The sequence below is a fragment of the Enhydra lutris genome, unplaced genomic scaffold (assembly GCF_002288905.1).
Source record: "Enhydra lutris kenyoni isolate GAN:26980312 unplaced genomic scaffold, ASM228890v2 scaffoldscaffold35, whole genome shotgun sequence".
Taxonomy (NCBI): Eukaryota; Metazoa; Chordata; class Mammalia; order Carnivora; family Mustelidae; genus Enhydra; species Enhydra lutris.
The window spans coordinates 10,753,811-10,767,001 of record NW_019154119.1 but is presented as its reverse complement, the minus strand read 5'-3'; the positions used below and the strand labels follow the sequence as shown (position 1 = coordinate 10,767,001).

The window sequence follows — 13,191 nt, the reverse complement described above, 5'->3', positions numbered from 1 at the left end:
GTTACTTTGAGAGGCCATTTCCTGTTCTCTTCTAGAAAGAATACATGTGTTAAGGAGAGCAGAGAGAATACCAGAATTACAGACGATTAGGCCTACAAGAAACTGATGCAATTGCCACTTGTGCAATGCTTTCGTTTTGTAGTTTGGGAAACTGAGGCTTAGAAGCAAAGAGCCTCATTCAAGGACTCGGCCACTTGGAGAATTCAAATTGGAATAGGTCTCTGAGTCTCTGGCCTTCGGAATTTTTTAAAAAGTAGCTCCGTGGTCAGGCTGACTTCTCAAATAAGTGGTCACTGACCCTGGTTGGGAAGTCTTTTTTTTTTTTTTAAGCAGATTTTCAAAAAGGGAGGTGGGACTTTTTCCAGATTGCTGTTTTTTATAGTTTTGCCCCTGGGAGCTAAATGAGTGAAACAGGCCTGTGGTTGGGATTGCTCTATTTCCCATCAGAAAAATATTATTGTGGAACATTGGGCCCCAGGAGCACAGTGGTGGGTGGGCTTTGTTTTTCAATGATTTGTGCCCAGCCAGTCGCTGTCTCTGTCTCTCTGTCTTTCTCTCTTTCTCCTTGTTTCAGGAAAACACAGTAACAGACAGATATGGACCCTCCTCCCAGGGGTATCATTTATTATGTGATTTTTCTGGCTACTCTATAATTGAACAGTCACTCCTCTGTGCGGAAAACCAAAACCCAGGAGGGGATCTCACATTTATTAAGCAAATAAGATCTGCCAGGCCTACCATATGAATCTGACAGATACATTTTCCTGATCTGTCCTCAAAAGTCCCCATGAGGTACCGGTAACTCCATTTTTCCAAAAGCCTAGGGAACTCAGTTTCAGAGAACCAGAATGATCTATAGAAGCATAAAGAGAAGAGAGTGCAGACCCAGAAATGAACTCCTATCTAACTCCCCCATCACTGTTTTGTCCATCTGAACTAGACTTCAGTTACTTGGCCAAAACACTAGCAGTTGTCTTATTTTTCCAGTGTTTTAGCTTGAATGCAGGAGAAAGTTCTTTGGAAACTATGACTTGTTGCAAGGACGTGAAGGATTACTCTTGTTAGGTTCTCTCTCAGACAGCGGGCTCTAAAGGCCAGGCTTCCTGCTGTGCTCCCAGCAGAGGCTCCAGTGTCCCAGAGAAGCTGGGCCTGTCCCTGGCTCCCAGCAGTGAGAGAGGGCCCATCAGGAAATCATGATTATCTACGCTCTGCGCTTTGTTCCTGTTCTCAGACAACAAGGGACAGGGCTGGAGAGCCAGGCTAGGGGGTGGAGAAAGAGGAAGAAAAAACAGGAAGTGAAGGGGGGGAGAGGAAGGAAGGAAATGATATGGAAAACACAGGGACTCTGAAAAGTCCTTGGCCTGATGAGAAAGTGAATCCTGAGCCTGCCTTTGTGAGGCCGGCCCTGCACTTTGGGAAACCAGGTCACAGAGGTAAAGGGGGAGAGAAGTTTGTCTCCTCTGGATTTGGGGTTGTGTTCGTAAAGTCCCAGCACAGAGCACAGCCTGAGGAAAAGGGAGCCCTGACACGGGACCTGTTTCCTGTGCACGTGGGTGTAGGCAGTGAAGAAGGTGAATTTCTGAACTAGGATCCAGGGGTAAGATGGTGTCTCTCACCTTTTGCTGGGTGTACCACAGAAGGACCTGAAAACAAGAGAGAAGAAGTTGAAGTCATCAGGTATCAGGGTCACTGTCCTGTCCCCACCGCTTTCTCTCTCGAACACTCTCAAAATTATAATCCATTTTCTGTGTATATGATAGGAACTTGATTCTCCCCCCGAGGCCCAGCCAGAATCCCACTTTCTTCCACCACAAAACTAAGAGGGCCAGGCCGGTAAAATGCTAGGTCATTGCCAGACTGTGACACTCTGGTACTTCCAGAATGTTCTCCTACCCATGGTGTCCTCTCAAAAGTCCCCCAACACCCACTATACATCATGAAGGACACGGACACCTGGTTAGGCTAACAACCACATGAATAGATAACCCTAATCGTAACCTGATCCTTCCACAGGGCTAATACTGTTAACACTTCCAGCCTCCTGATGGGGACCAGGAAGGGGACAGTAACGAGGAGCCCTCTGACAGGCAAGCCTAGTCCCACCCACGCTAGCAGTTCCCAAACTCATTGTGCATCTGGAGAAGCTAACAGAAAGTACAATTCCATCCTGAAGTGGTGGTCAAAGCTTCTGGAGAGTTTTGATGTCACCATCTTGGCTCTGGTCCACGGACCAGCATTTGGGTCACTTATGATCTTATCCAGCCCCCAGCACAGCCCACCTCCTTCCATCCGACTGATGTGGTCACAGAGGCCTTCTCAGGGAGGGGCTTTCTCGGAGGATCTGCCCTCAACTTGGTGAATTACTCCCCCACCATCCAAACAGAGAGCAACGCGAAGTAAGCCCATCTCTGAGAGGAGTCCAAGCTTTTGAAGTGACGGCTGATGGCTTCCTGTTTGAGTCACCCTTAGGCCAGATGTCCCTCAGAGAGCGCAGAGGTCAGCAGGGAAGGACCCTTACAACTCGCGTCTCGGGTCCCCACAAGCAGCACAACCTCACACAACCCCAGTGCTGAGTGACTTCTGTCCCCAGCCACATGGACTGTCGCCGGGGCTGCGGCCACATTGCCTGCACCACCTGAGACCGTCAGGGGCCCTCGCTTCTGTAACACCCTCACTCTGGGTCATTTTTTAGAGGGGTCATTGCCCCCATTTTGAAACCGGGGACACTGAAATCCAGAGACATGAAAGGACTAATCCAGGGTCACACCACAGAACCTAGACGATGACAGGCATCTCCCGACCTCCTGTCTACGACGTGTGGCTTTTTCTCCACGTTATGTGTCCTGCCCTGTTCAGTGGAGGCTCTGAGAGCTCAGAACCGCTGTGTGTCTTCCACTTTTGAAAGGCTCCAGAAGTGAAAGGGCAGGGCAGGGGCACACCAAAGAGAAGGCAGAGCCCAGTGAGAAGGCCCAGCATGGGTGGCTTGCTCCCGAGAGTCCCCACGAACCAGCAGCAGAGCCTAGACTCGGGCCAGGACATCTCCCTGCAGCCTCAGTCCCACGGCACCAAGAATACCCGGGGACATGAAGAAACAGGGACGGGCAGGATTTTAGGACACAAATAGCCCCCATTCAGCAGGCACCCCCTGGGCATCAGGCATTGTTAGGCTTAGTGACCCCTGATACCTCCCAGCAACCACACAGGAGACATATCCCTCTTGCCCCCTTTCACAGATAAGGACACTGAGGTGCTCCTCCAAGGGACTCAGCTTTTGGATGGTAGGTAGAGCCAAGATTTCAACTCAGGCAGTCCGGGTGGACTTCCTGCTCTCAACCACTAGGGAATCCTCCCTTTCAGAGCAGTCACATTCAAAGAAAAAGAAGAAGAAAGAAAGAAAGAAAGGGCGAGGCATACAGAAAAGCAAATTAATGGAAAGAGCCAGGGAATAAAGCAAGGACCCTGGGAACAGAGGACACCTTCATTCAAGAGGCACAGGAAGGGAGGAAGCTCCCCAGGTGGAGAACACTGAGAGGTGCCCCACAGGCCCACCCGGGAATCTGGACCCTGCCCTTCTTGGGTGGCACCCCTCTCCCCCCACAGTAAGTGATGTTCTGGCCTTGGTGTTTATACAGCGTTGTTCACGGGAAGAGGAAGTAGGCTGGGCCGAGGAGGGCCAGCAAGGGGAGAGTCCTCAGGGTGGGTGGAAGGGGCGATGATGTCTTGGGAACCCATCTTCCATGTCACAAAGGGATGGCCCCACTGGGCAGGAGCACGAGGGAGACTCTGTCCAAAGTCCTCGCCTGGGACAGCACGCACAGTCCCAGGGACACTAGGTTCTGGGGATGCTACTTGCTTTTAGTCTCATGAAGACCCGGGGAGCAGGCCAGGACAAGGATCACCCACCACCATGTCATAGATGGAGGGACTAAAGCCACAATAATAACGGTCATGAAATAATAATAATGACAATAATAACAATAGTGGCAATGCCATACGCTGGTAGCTTATCATGTATCAAGAAATAAGCACTTGCTTGACATGGGTCACCACATAATGACACCAACCGTCGAGTCTCTATGATTATCCCCAATGGGTAGCTGAGATAAGCTAAGTAATTTCCTCAATGTCAAAAAGCCAGCAAGTTATGAGAAAGGATCTAAACCACTCTCTATCTGACATTTTGGCCCATGATTTCACCTCGAAGGCACGTATGTTACGAGACAGGGACATGCCTCAGTCACAGGGTGCAGCCGTGTCACACACAGCCAGCCGTGGAGCCATTGGAACACACAGATATAGGCTTTTCTTCAAATATATCATCCACACTGCATCTCTGTTGAATGCACATATAAGATGACACGCAATTAGGGTGACCACGTGATTTATCAGCCAAACCCAGATCCTTCTCAGAGTGAAAAGGGGGTATTAATGATGCCTCTGGGACAACAGACAGAGAGCAGGAGTGGCCTGGGCCCACAAGACATCTGGTCAACCCCCACATAATCCACAGGGCTTTGTTTGTGGGGCTGCTTGTTTGTATGCCTAGTTGTGCTGGACTCTCCTGGGTGTCCCCCTGCTTTCCAACCCATGTAAATGCCCCTTTGCAGCCACTCACTCTCCTATGCTCAGCAGAATGCCTTCTAAATCTGCTGGGCTCAAAGGCCCTACATATAAAACAGGCTGATGTAATTTGATTATAAAGGAGTCACGCTATGATTCTAGAAGCAAGGCGTGACAAGTTTTGGCAATATATTTTAAAAGGACCATTGGGTTCCTTGGGCCCTCACACCCAGAACCTGAATGTGCAGCTGTTCTGATAACCAGTCAGTCCCCCAAATGGGAGGGCTCCGTGGCTCTCCTTTCTGGGGCAGCCTAGGGCAGTGTGGGAGCAGCCACCCAGCCTCACTGGAGAAACTGAGGCCCACTGCCAGGTGGACCCCACTTCCTCAGGGATAGCATTGCTAGGACAAGCCAGCCTTCCTCCAAGACCAGCAGGTGCTGACCCTGACCTGGGAGGTGCTGAGCTGGAGTGTTTGGCCAGGGATCTGGCCTGGAGACGAAGCCCTACTTAAGAATCAGGCCGTAGCGGGTTGCATTCATTTAATCAAGGAACATCACAGCACTTGTAGTCTAGTGATTTCTGAGGACTCTAGAGAAACTCTTGGGGCTGAGGAAGGTTACTCATGCCTGAAGGGGCTGCTCTCAGAGACACTGGCCGCAGGCCTCATCCTGTAGTAACAGGTAGCAACGCCTGCTCTCTGCTTCCTGAAGCAGCTTCTGCAAGTGATGATATTTGAGGAATAAGTGAGACCCTTCTTTCTAAATTAGGCCATATTCACAGGTTGTGGGGGTTAGGGCATGGACTTTTGGGGGGGGGGCGACACCAATAAAACCACTACTGACATCGGTACTATCATTACCACTATTGATATGACTGTTAATGCCATTCACAGGATCCCTGAGTTCTAGAGAAGGGGAGAGACTTGTCTATTGCCATCCAGCAGGTAGGCGGAGAAGCCAGGACTGGACACAGCTCTTGGGACTGGTTCCAGTTTCTTGCATCTTGGCATGTAGCCTCTTGTGCTGGGGACACAACTTGGGAGCAGGCCAGAGTCCAGATGGTGATAGCCCAGAGTGTCTGGGCTCAGACAATTCTAGACTGTCAGAGGTCAATGAGTGGATGATGGCGAGGGGATCAAAACATGGCACTCATTTGCACTGTGCACTGACTGTGCACCAGGCCGTGTGCTCCACATCCTGTGGTCCTCCTGGAAATGGCTGTGCTCATTCAGATAAGGACTTAGAGAGTAACTCCGAGAGGCAGTGTGAGTAGCCAAGGTTGACAGTAAGCTGGGGTGGGGGGTGGGTAACACCTCTGAGCCCAAGTTCAATCCCTAACTCCCTAATACTGCATACTATAGCTCACAGCTGGTGTATCTGGCATAGGGTGAGAGGGCCATCGCCAGTGGCAGGCAATGGCAGAACCAGAACATGAGCCTGGGTCTCGAGCAGAGCTCAGGAGCACTGAGCTCACATCTGTTCCATTTCCCAGGGTCGTGGCTTAACATCTGTCTGTCTTCTCTGTCCCACCTCAACAGCCCTAAGGTAAGTGCCCCCCATGTGGAGGGCAGGAGGACAGGAGGACACCAGCTTCATTGACTGAACCTGTCAGAAAACTTGGCCCAGTTATTTAAGAAGTTCACATCTCATTCTCTGCGCACCAGTGGCACAGTGGCTCCCTCCTCTTTGCGAAGAACATGTTTTACAGTATTGATCATGTCAACCGGAGGCTCTCCTCTGGGGTGGGCAGGGGGAGACATTTCTGAAAAGGAGTGGGGCCAGCATCCTCTCCCTGATGACCCTGAATGTCAGTATAATTAAATCGCAGACAACAGGGGAATTTCCATCTTCCCTCCTCCCTCCCTGGGCAGCAACCACAGGATTACTGCCTTTCTGTAGGGAAAGGGCCAAACCTAATGGGTTTGAGGTATCGACATGGGACAGCCGCCTTGTCCGCACAGGCAGGCGGCAATAAGACAGGGACAGACAGTCCAGCCTGCAGAGGCTGTGCCCAACCATCCCCAGTGACACAAGCCGAGAGGACACCCTGATGTAGCAGGAATGTTTTATAGGCAGTAAGGGAAACCTAAGTCTACTCCCAATGTGGCCTTGGCTGGGCTGTGCGACCTTTACTTAGTCACTGTTTCCCTCTGATCTGCAGATGGAAAGTCTATTAAATGCAGATCTTTCAGCAATATATACCAGCAGCTTCTCTGGGCCACTTTGAAGATCAAATGAGCTTTGTCTTCTAAAGCATCAAAGCTACTTATGTCCGTATTTTTCTCTTTGTCACTGGACAGGGAGCTGGTTAAGAGGAAAGGGATGTCTTACTTATCTTCAAGGGGGAGTTATAGCTCTTGTAACTAGCCCAGGGTCCCGCAAAAATGACAAGGATCGATTGTAAAATTTGGCTTCCTTGGAGGCTCAGCGTGGCTGGGGACGAGGGAAAGAGGTAGCAGAGACAGCAGGAAAAGAGACGGGTGTCAGGCTATGAAGGGCTTTACCTGCACTGGTGCTTCCTGGGATGCTGCCCGTGAGTTAGCACATCAAACACTTTTTCAAGTGTTAGTGGGGGGATGAAGCTGTGGCAAGTGCCTGGGGTCTTGAGCCCATCAGCTGTGAACTGTAACTTCTTTGCACCTTGGCCTCTGTCTGTCCATTTCATGTGAACTTTAGAAAATACAACTGCTCCTCACTACGTGGGCAAAGTGGGCCTGGACGATGAGAGTAAAGGATTGCTTTGAAGTTCAAGGCCAGGGCTGCCCAGGAGTTAGAAGCTAAGAAATGTTGCCATGGCCAGATTGCACTGAGCGTAATCTGAAAGCCAGTCCAGCTGGAGTCATTTGCCATCCAAGTCCCTGCGGCGGGGATGGGTTCCCGCATACTGTGCCAACATCGGCGGCACTCACGCTCCCAACGCCACACGTGTGTCCTACGTCGACGCCATCCGAGCGCCGCAAACCACCTATGAACTCCCCACCAGCCCCTGGCCTGTAGCAACAGAGGGCACTTTCTAGGTGGCTTCTGTTGGTTGTTTGATAGAGAGAGCGCCTCTGCCGTGAGACCGGAGGGAAAGAGAGCACTGTGGATTGAGAAGTTCGTGAACCGGGCTCCCATCTCTGCTTTGATCCCAAAGCTCTACGACAGCGGAAAGGTCATTCCCTGCCACCTGCATAATGAAGAAGGCCTTGGAACTCGGGACTCGGGCTGTCTAGAACAGCCCATCGGTGGAGCCCATCTATGGAGTAAGAGCCTAACCTAGGTTACATACGGCCATTTGAGAAAGTGATTTTCTTCCAAGGCAGGTCTCTGTTAAATCAGGCAAATGGTTCCCCTCCTGTCTAATGGCCGGATCTGAATCCAAATCCAACAGGGACACTCTGAGGTCCAGAGGGTGTCTGGAATCTGTCCTCCTGCTACTGATTCCAGATGGTTCCAGCCGGGGTGAGTCATTTTCCCTTCCCTGTTTACTCACGTGAGCCTCAGAGATTGTGCTACCTAGCTCGTGCTGTTTCCCAGCAAACTCTTGGTTCCTGACCCTCCACGGGAAGCCCCCATCTCTGTTACCTCGGACGCCGTGAGGCTGGCTGTCCTTCGCCTCGTGGACAGGGACAGACACGCTGTCATGAATCTGGCATGCGAGACAACGGGGCCTTTCCATCCTTCTTAGTAAGGGCAAAGGGTCACAGTCAACCCAGGGAGGAGTGATTGAGAACCTACCTGCGACAGCTGGGAGACGGCTTATCGCCGGGGACCATGGTCACCCTGGCCTAGGCAGACAAACCCTGGGGACTGCGCTCACGCACCAGCACGGCTGGTCCCTTCCTGGGCCCCCCACTGCGAGGAGAATCAGGAGTCATCCATCAGCATTCAGCACAGCCTTCACCTTCAAGCCTCAGAGAGACAGTGCCTTCCTCAACAGCACAGGGCTGCAGGGGGTGAGTATGGGCACCCCTTGTCAGGGTCCCAGACACCCCATACCTTGCCAAAGGCAAAAAAGCAAGTGGGAGCTGCAGACAGGAAAACGCCTCTGATCTGAGCCCCGTGGAAGGATGACAAGAGAATGTGCTTTCCTGTGAGGCCCACGGCCTTCTAACAAGAATGCACTTTCCAAAGCCTTGCATTCTTTCCATCACCGGGTCCTTTACATTGCCATCCTTTACACAAAATCTCAGTTTAAGCCCAACGGGCTTTACTGCAGTTTTGTGTTTTCTTGCCTGTTCTGCAGCCTTAGGCTTATACCTCCATACATCTCCATCCTTCCAAGTCAGCAGCCGCCTCACCTCCTCCAGGAAGTCCTCTCTGATACTCTGCTGACCTCTCCCTTCTCTGAACTCCCACAGCATTTTCTGTCTGTGCCACTCTGCATTAGTGCCTGTGGGGGGCTCCCTCACTTTTTGACTGGACTGTTGTATCACTCCCTAACTAGTTTCATCCTGCCTGGACTCTGGCCCTGTGCTCTGTGGAAAGAAATTTATAAAACACACTTCTGATGATGTGTCTTCTCTTTCAGCACTTCTCACCGCCTTCAGGAGAAACTCCAAATGCCACATCATGCTCCCACCCTTCCCGCGGGGCCACCCACATTCTAGTCACACTGAACTGCTTCCCAAGGTTGTGGAATGAGGTGGTACCAAAGTTGGGATGACAATCCAGGTCTTTCAATAACCCAGGTGAAGGTTCTTCCCACAGTCCCAGCTCCCCAAGATCTCAGGCTGGACCAGAGAGAAGGAGCATATGGCACTGAACCATGACCAAGTGGAAAAAGCCAAGCCCAGCTGAGTTCTTAGGCCTGATGAGCTGATACTATAATGATAACCAGGCAATCCTTCAAGCAATGGAGTAGGTGAGCACACACCCGAGGCTCCCGACATAAGCTAGTTCTCCCTTTACAGGTGTGGAGACTGGGTCTTACGGAAGTTGAAGTTCATATCCAGACTAAAACTCTAGCCTACTCCCTATTCCCATCTCCCAGAAGGGTATGTGCAATAGCCCTGTGGCCATCACTACCCCATATCTCCAGGCACCTCACACTCAATATGATGGATGCTGACCAACAGCCCTTACGTAGCTCCTGCTCAGGAGTTGATTCAATCCAGGCGATCCTAAGACCAGAGCTTTCCTGCTTCTGCAGATCCTCAGGTGGGAAGATTATGAAACCAAATGTTAACAGGAGAGGGAGAAAATTCCACTCTAACTGTTCTGTGCTTATCCAAAGGGGCGATCAAAGCCTTCACCAGGCTAATGCTTCCCCATGGCACCTTCCAGTGTCAGTGTATCTGTGGACGGGGAAGTGGGAAGGGGTAGAAGCAGTCCAGGAGAGAGCAAAGCTATCTGAGCAGAAGCACATGTGAGCCCAGTGGCATCCTGGAACCAGCTGGCACCGGCCAACCAGAGCCAATTATGCATGTCTCCTCCCAACTTCTGGTTCAGGGATGTCTTTTTGAGAAGAAACTGGCCATGGTGGGGGTACTTGCACCATGACATTGGCAACCACTCCCAATCAGGTTTGCTTTGCTTTTGTTTTTCCCAGAGCATCAGTGACTAAACATTCACCACTACACCACTGAGTGGATCCACAAGAAGGACACTGGGTTGGGAAGACAGCAACTTAAATTATAACCTTAGCTCTTTCCCTGACTCACTGTTTGATAGGCAATTCTTCCCTTCCTGGCCCTCAATTACTTTAGCTATAAAAGGGGAGCAAAAGAAAATCCTTCCGCCTAACTACATAAACTAGGACAATAGACAGAAGGGCGTTTCGGTAAATGTAAAGTCTGAGGACGTATTTGGCAATGTCTGTGGACATTTTTGGCTGTCCCAGCTGGAGCGTGTGTGTGGTGTTCCTGGCACCCAAGGTAGAAGCCAGGGACGCTGCTGAACATCCTGCAAAGCCCTGAGAGTCTCCCACAATAAAGACTGATTTTGGCCCAAATGTCAGTAGCGCCAAAGTTGCAAAACCTCCATGGAAGATTTTCACACACTCTAACTGTTCTGTACCTACCTGAAGAGGTGATCAAAGCCCTCGCCAGGCTAATGCTTCCCTGTGGCACCACACAGTGGCCCATTCAAGGTCCCTCAATACATCGGCATGTGGGAGAAACATTGAGGGGACTTGGATCAGTTTACAGGAATCCTACCCAGACAGCAGATGGGTGCAGAACACTGGGACGCAGACGACAGAAAGAAAGGACCAGGACAAGATACGGTGCCGGGCACACAGTATATGCTCAGTAATAGATTGTGGGAAAAGTGAACTGGTCTGAAATCCTGATGTGCTCCTTCCTGAAAGCCCACGCCAGTGCGCATGCACATCCCCTCCCCCCAAGGTGACACCAGGTGGAAGGATGTAACTAACACAATTTCACCTCCTCTGGGAGGGACATGGTGTCCAGTTCCAGCCCTGGAGACTCGGGTTAGACAAATAATCACCAGTCTGCAATCGCAGCAGCCGTGGTCAGAAGAGCAATTTTATTAAAGTTACTTTCTAATCTGAGTTGAAACATCTTGAAAGGTGAGGTTTTCAACCCTCCCCTGGGGAGGCAATTGTTAAAAACACACAGCAGGCAGCCTTGCTTTCCACACATTCAGAAACCACTTTTTTTTTTTTTTTAAGACAGTCCTTTTATCCCTTCGACCACATGGGATTGCAAATGCACTTAGCACAAGCCACCCGAAGCGGAAACAGCGCTGGGTAAGATCCACTCCTGTCCCTGCGGCCACCGTGGGGAGCCACAGCCAAAGCAGCCCTGGCGGGCACAGCCCAGAAACTCCGAGGGAAAAAAAGCCGGGGCGGGCCACACATCAGTGGTCCCTGAGCCTCTGGGGCCTAGAACCCGTGCGGCCTCAGGGCCAGGCTGAGCCACAAGCCCTTTCTGGAACACCCCCACACATCTCCCAGCTCCTTGCCTCTGTGCTGGGAGAAGGAGGAGATGACAGGAGAGAGGACCTCCCTGCGTGTCTCCCTGAAGATCTGAATCTGACCATAAACCATCTGACTTACAAAGCCCTTTAATTAAAAGCCCAAGGGTTCAGAGCTAATTCTAGATGTGACAGGACCCAGTGGCTTCTCAGGCACCAGAGCTGCGAGCAGAGTAATGAGGGTAATTTGGCCCTTCCTGGTCTGTGAATGACAACTCACTCATCTATAAATTAGACTCCAAGGATGCCAGAGCTGGAAGCCACCTGGGCGACTGTCTGCCCTCCTCCTGCAGCGTGTGGACGAGGAGCTGGAGGCCCGGGGATGGGGGGCAGGCTGCCCCAGGCCCGCTGCTGAGTTTCTTACTGACTCTCTGGCTGACGCAGTATTTTTGAGTGCCCAGAAGAGGCTCTTGTTCAGGTCCTTCTACCAAACTCCAAGGCTACTAGGAGCTCAGGAATAAACTGGTTACAATCCAGGCAGAATTCACAGATGGGAGTAGAACAGCTTCAGGGAAAGAAATTCCAAAACCACTTACTGAGAACCAGCCCCATCCTTGGCTGCACGTGGCCTTTTCAACCGCTCCTCTCTCACTCATTTCTCACGTCCACACCCTGGCAACACGGGTCTCCTTATGCCCGTCATGGAGATAAGGCAACCCAGGCTAAGAGAAATAAGAAAATGTGTGGAAGGCCAAACAGTTGGAGATTTTTCTTTGTTATTCCAATGCTCCTGCCTTGAACAGATTCTTTTCTTTTCTTTTTTTAATTTAAAGTTGTAATGTCTAAAGCAATGCCATGATGGCTTTCTTCATCAGTGACGGTAAAATCCTTTTACTATATTTTTAATAATCTGATTTCTTAGATTGGAAGCTGGATTGTTTTTCATACTACTAACACTCAACAGTTTTGAATCTCCTTTAAGTACCAAGTACTTTACAACATAATCTCTTGTCATTAACAAACAGCTTCATACGACGCCTCTCCCTCATTTTACTGAGACAGATACAAAGGCTCCGAGCATTAAGGTCAATTTCCTGAGATCACACAGATCACCCATTCGTGGCAGAAGTGGGATTCTCACTCAGGTCTGTCGGCCTGAATACCGCGTTCCTTCTGTCCTAACGACCTGCTTCTCCCCCAGTGACTTTGTTGACTCAGTGATAGATCAGACACCACGGATCTGGAGATGAACTTTCTCAAATGTATCAGCTGGGCACAGTACCAAAGGCCTGGGTCGGGGTGGTGATAAATGGGGCAGCAGTGGTGACCTCATCTTGGGGCCTAAAAGCAGCCACACACCTGATGGTACACAGGACAGTCACCAAACCTGGCCTGGTGGGCTGACTCCTTGTTTGGGGTATATCCAGAGGGACAGTGACAGGGAGGAAGAATCCCACCATGACCCACCCTGCAACCGATTGCTATCTTCCTGAATTTCTCTAGGATGAAGATTCTGAGAGCAAAGCTTGGTGACTCCCTCATGTTCGCTAGCAGCTCCTGAGCTATGAGAAAAGATAGACATACATGAAATGACAATGAAGATACAATGTGGCAGCTGTTGCAATGGGAATGAATGGGCTGATGTGACTGTGCCAGTAATGGATGCCGGAGCCTCATGGTGGGAATCTGGGGGATGAAGGCTTCCTAGGAGGACCTGCACTGAGTCCGGAATCCACGCAGGACATAGCCACGGAAATGAGGAACGTGTGA

The 13,191-nt window shown here is 50.8% G+C and overlaps 1 protein-coding gene across 1 annotated transcript in view; it reads right to left on the bottom strand.

Annotated features, from left to right (window-relative positions):
* LOC111154164 (family with sequence similarity 49 member A) overlaps window positions 1–13,191 on the bottom strand; it is a 98,611-nt gene that overhangs the window by 60,529 nt on the left and 24,891 nt on the right. The window contains exon 2 of the mRNA XM_022513593.1: window positions 1,617–1,643. The gene's annotated coding sequence lies outside the window, so the exon portion shown is untranslated. The remainder of the gene's footprint in view (window positions 1–1,616; window positions 1,644–13,191) is intronic.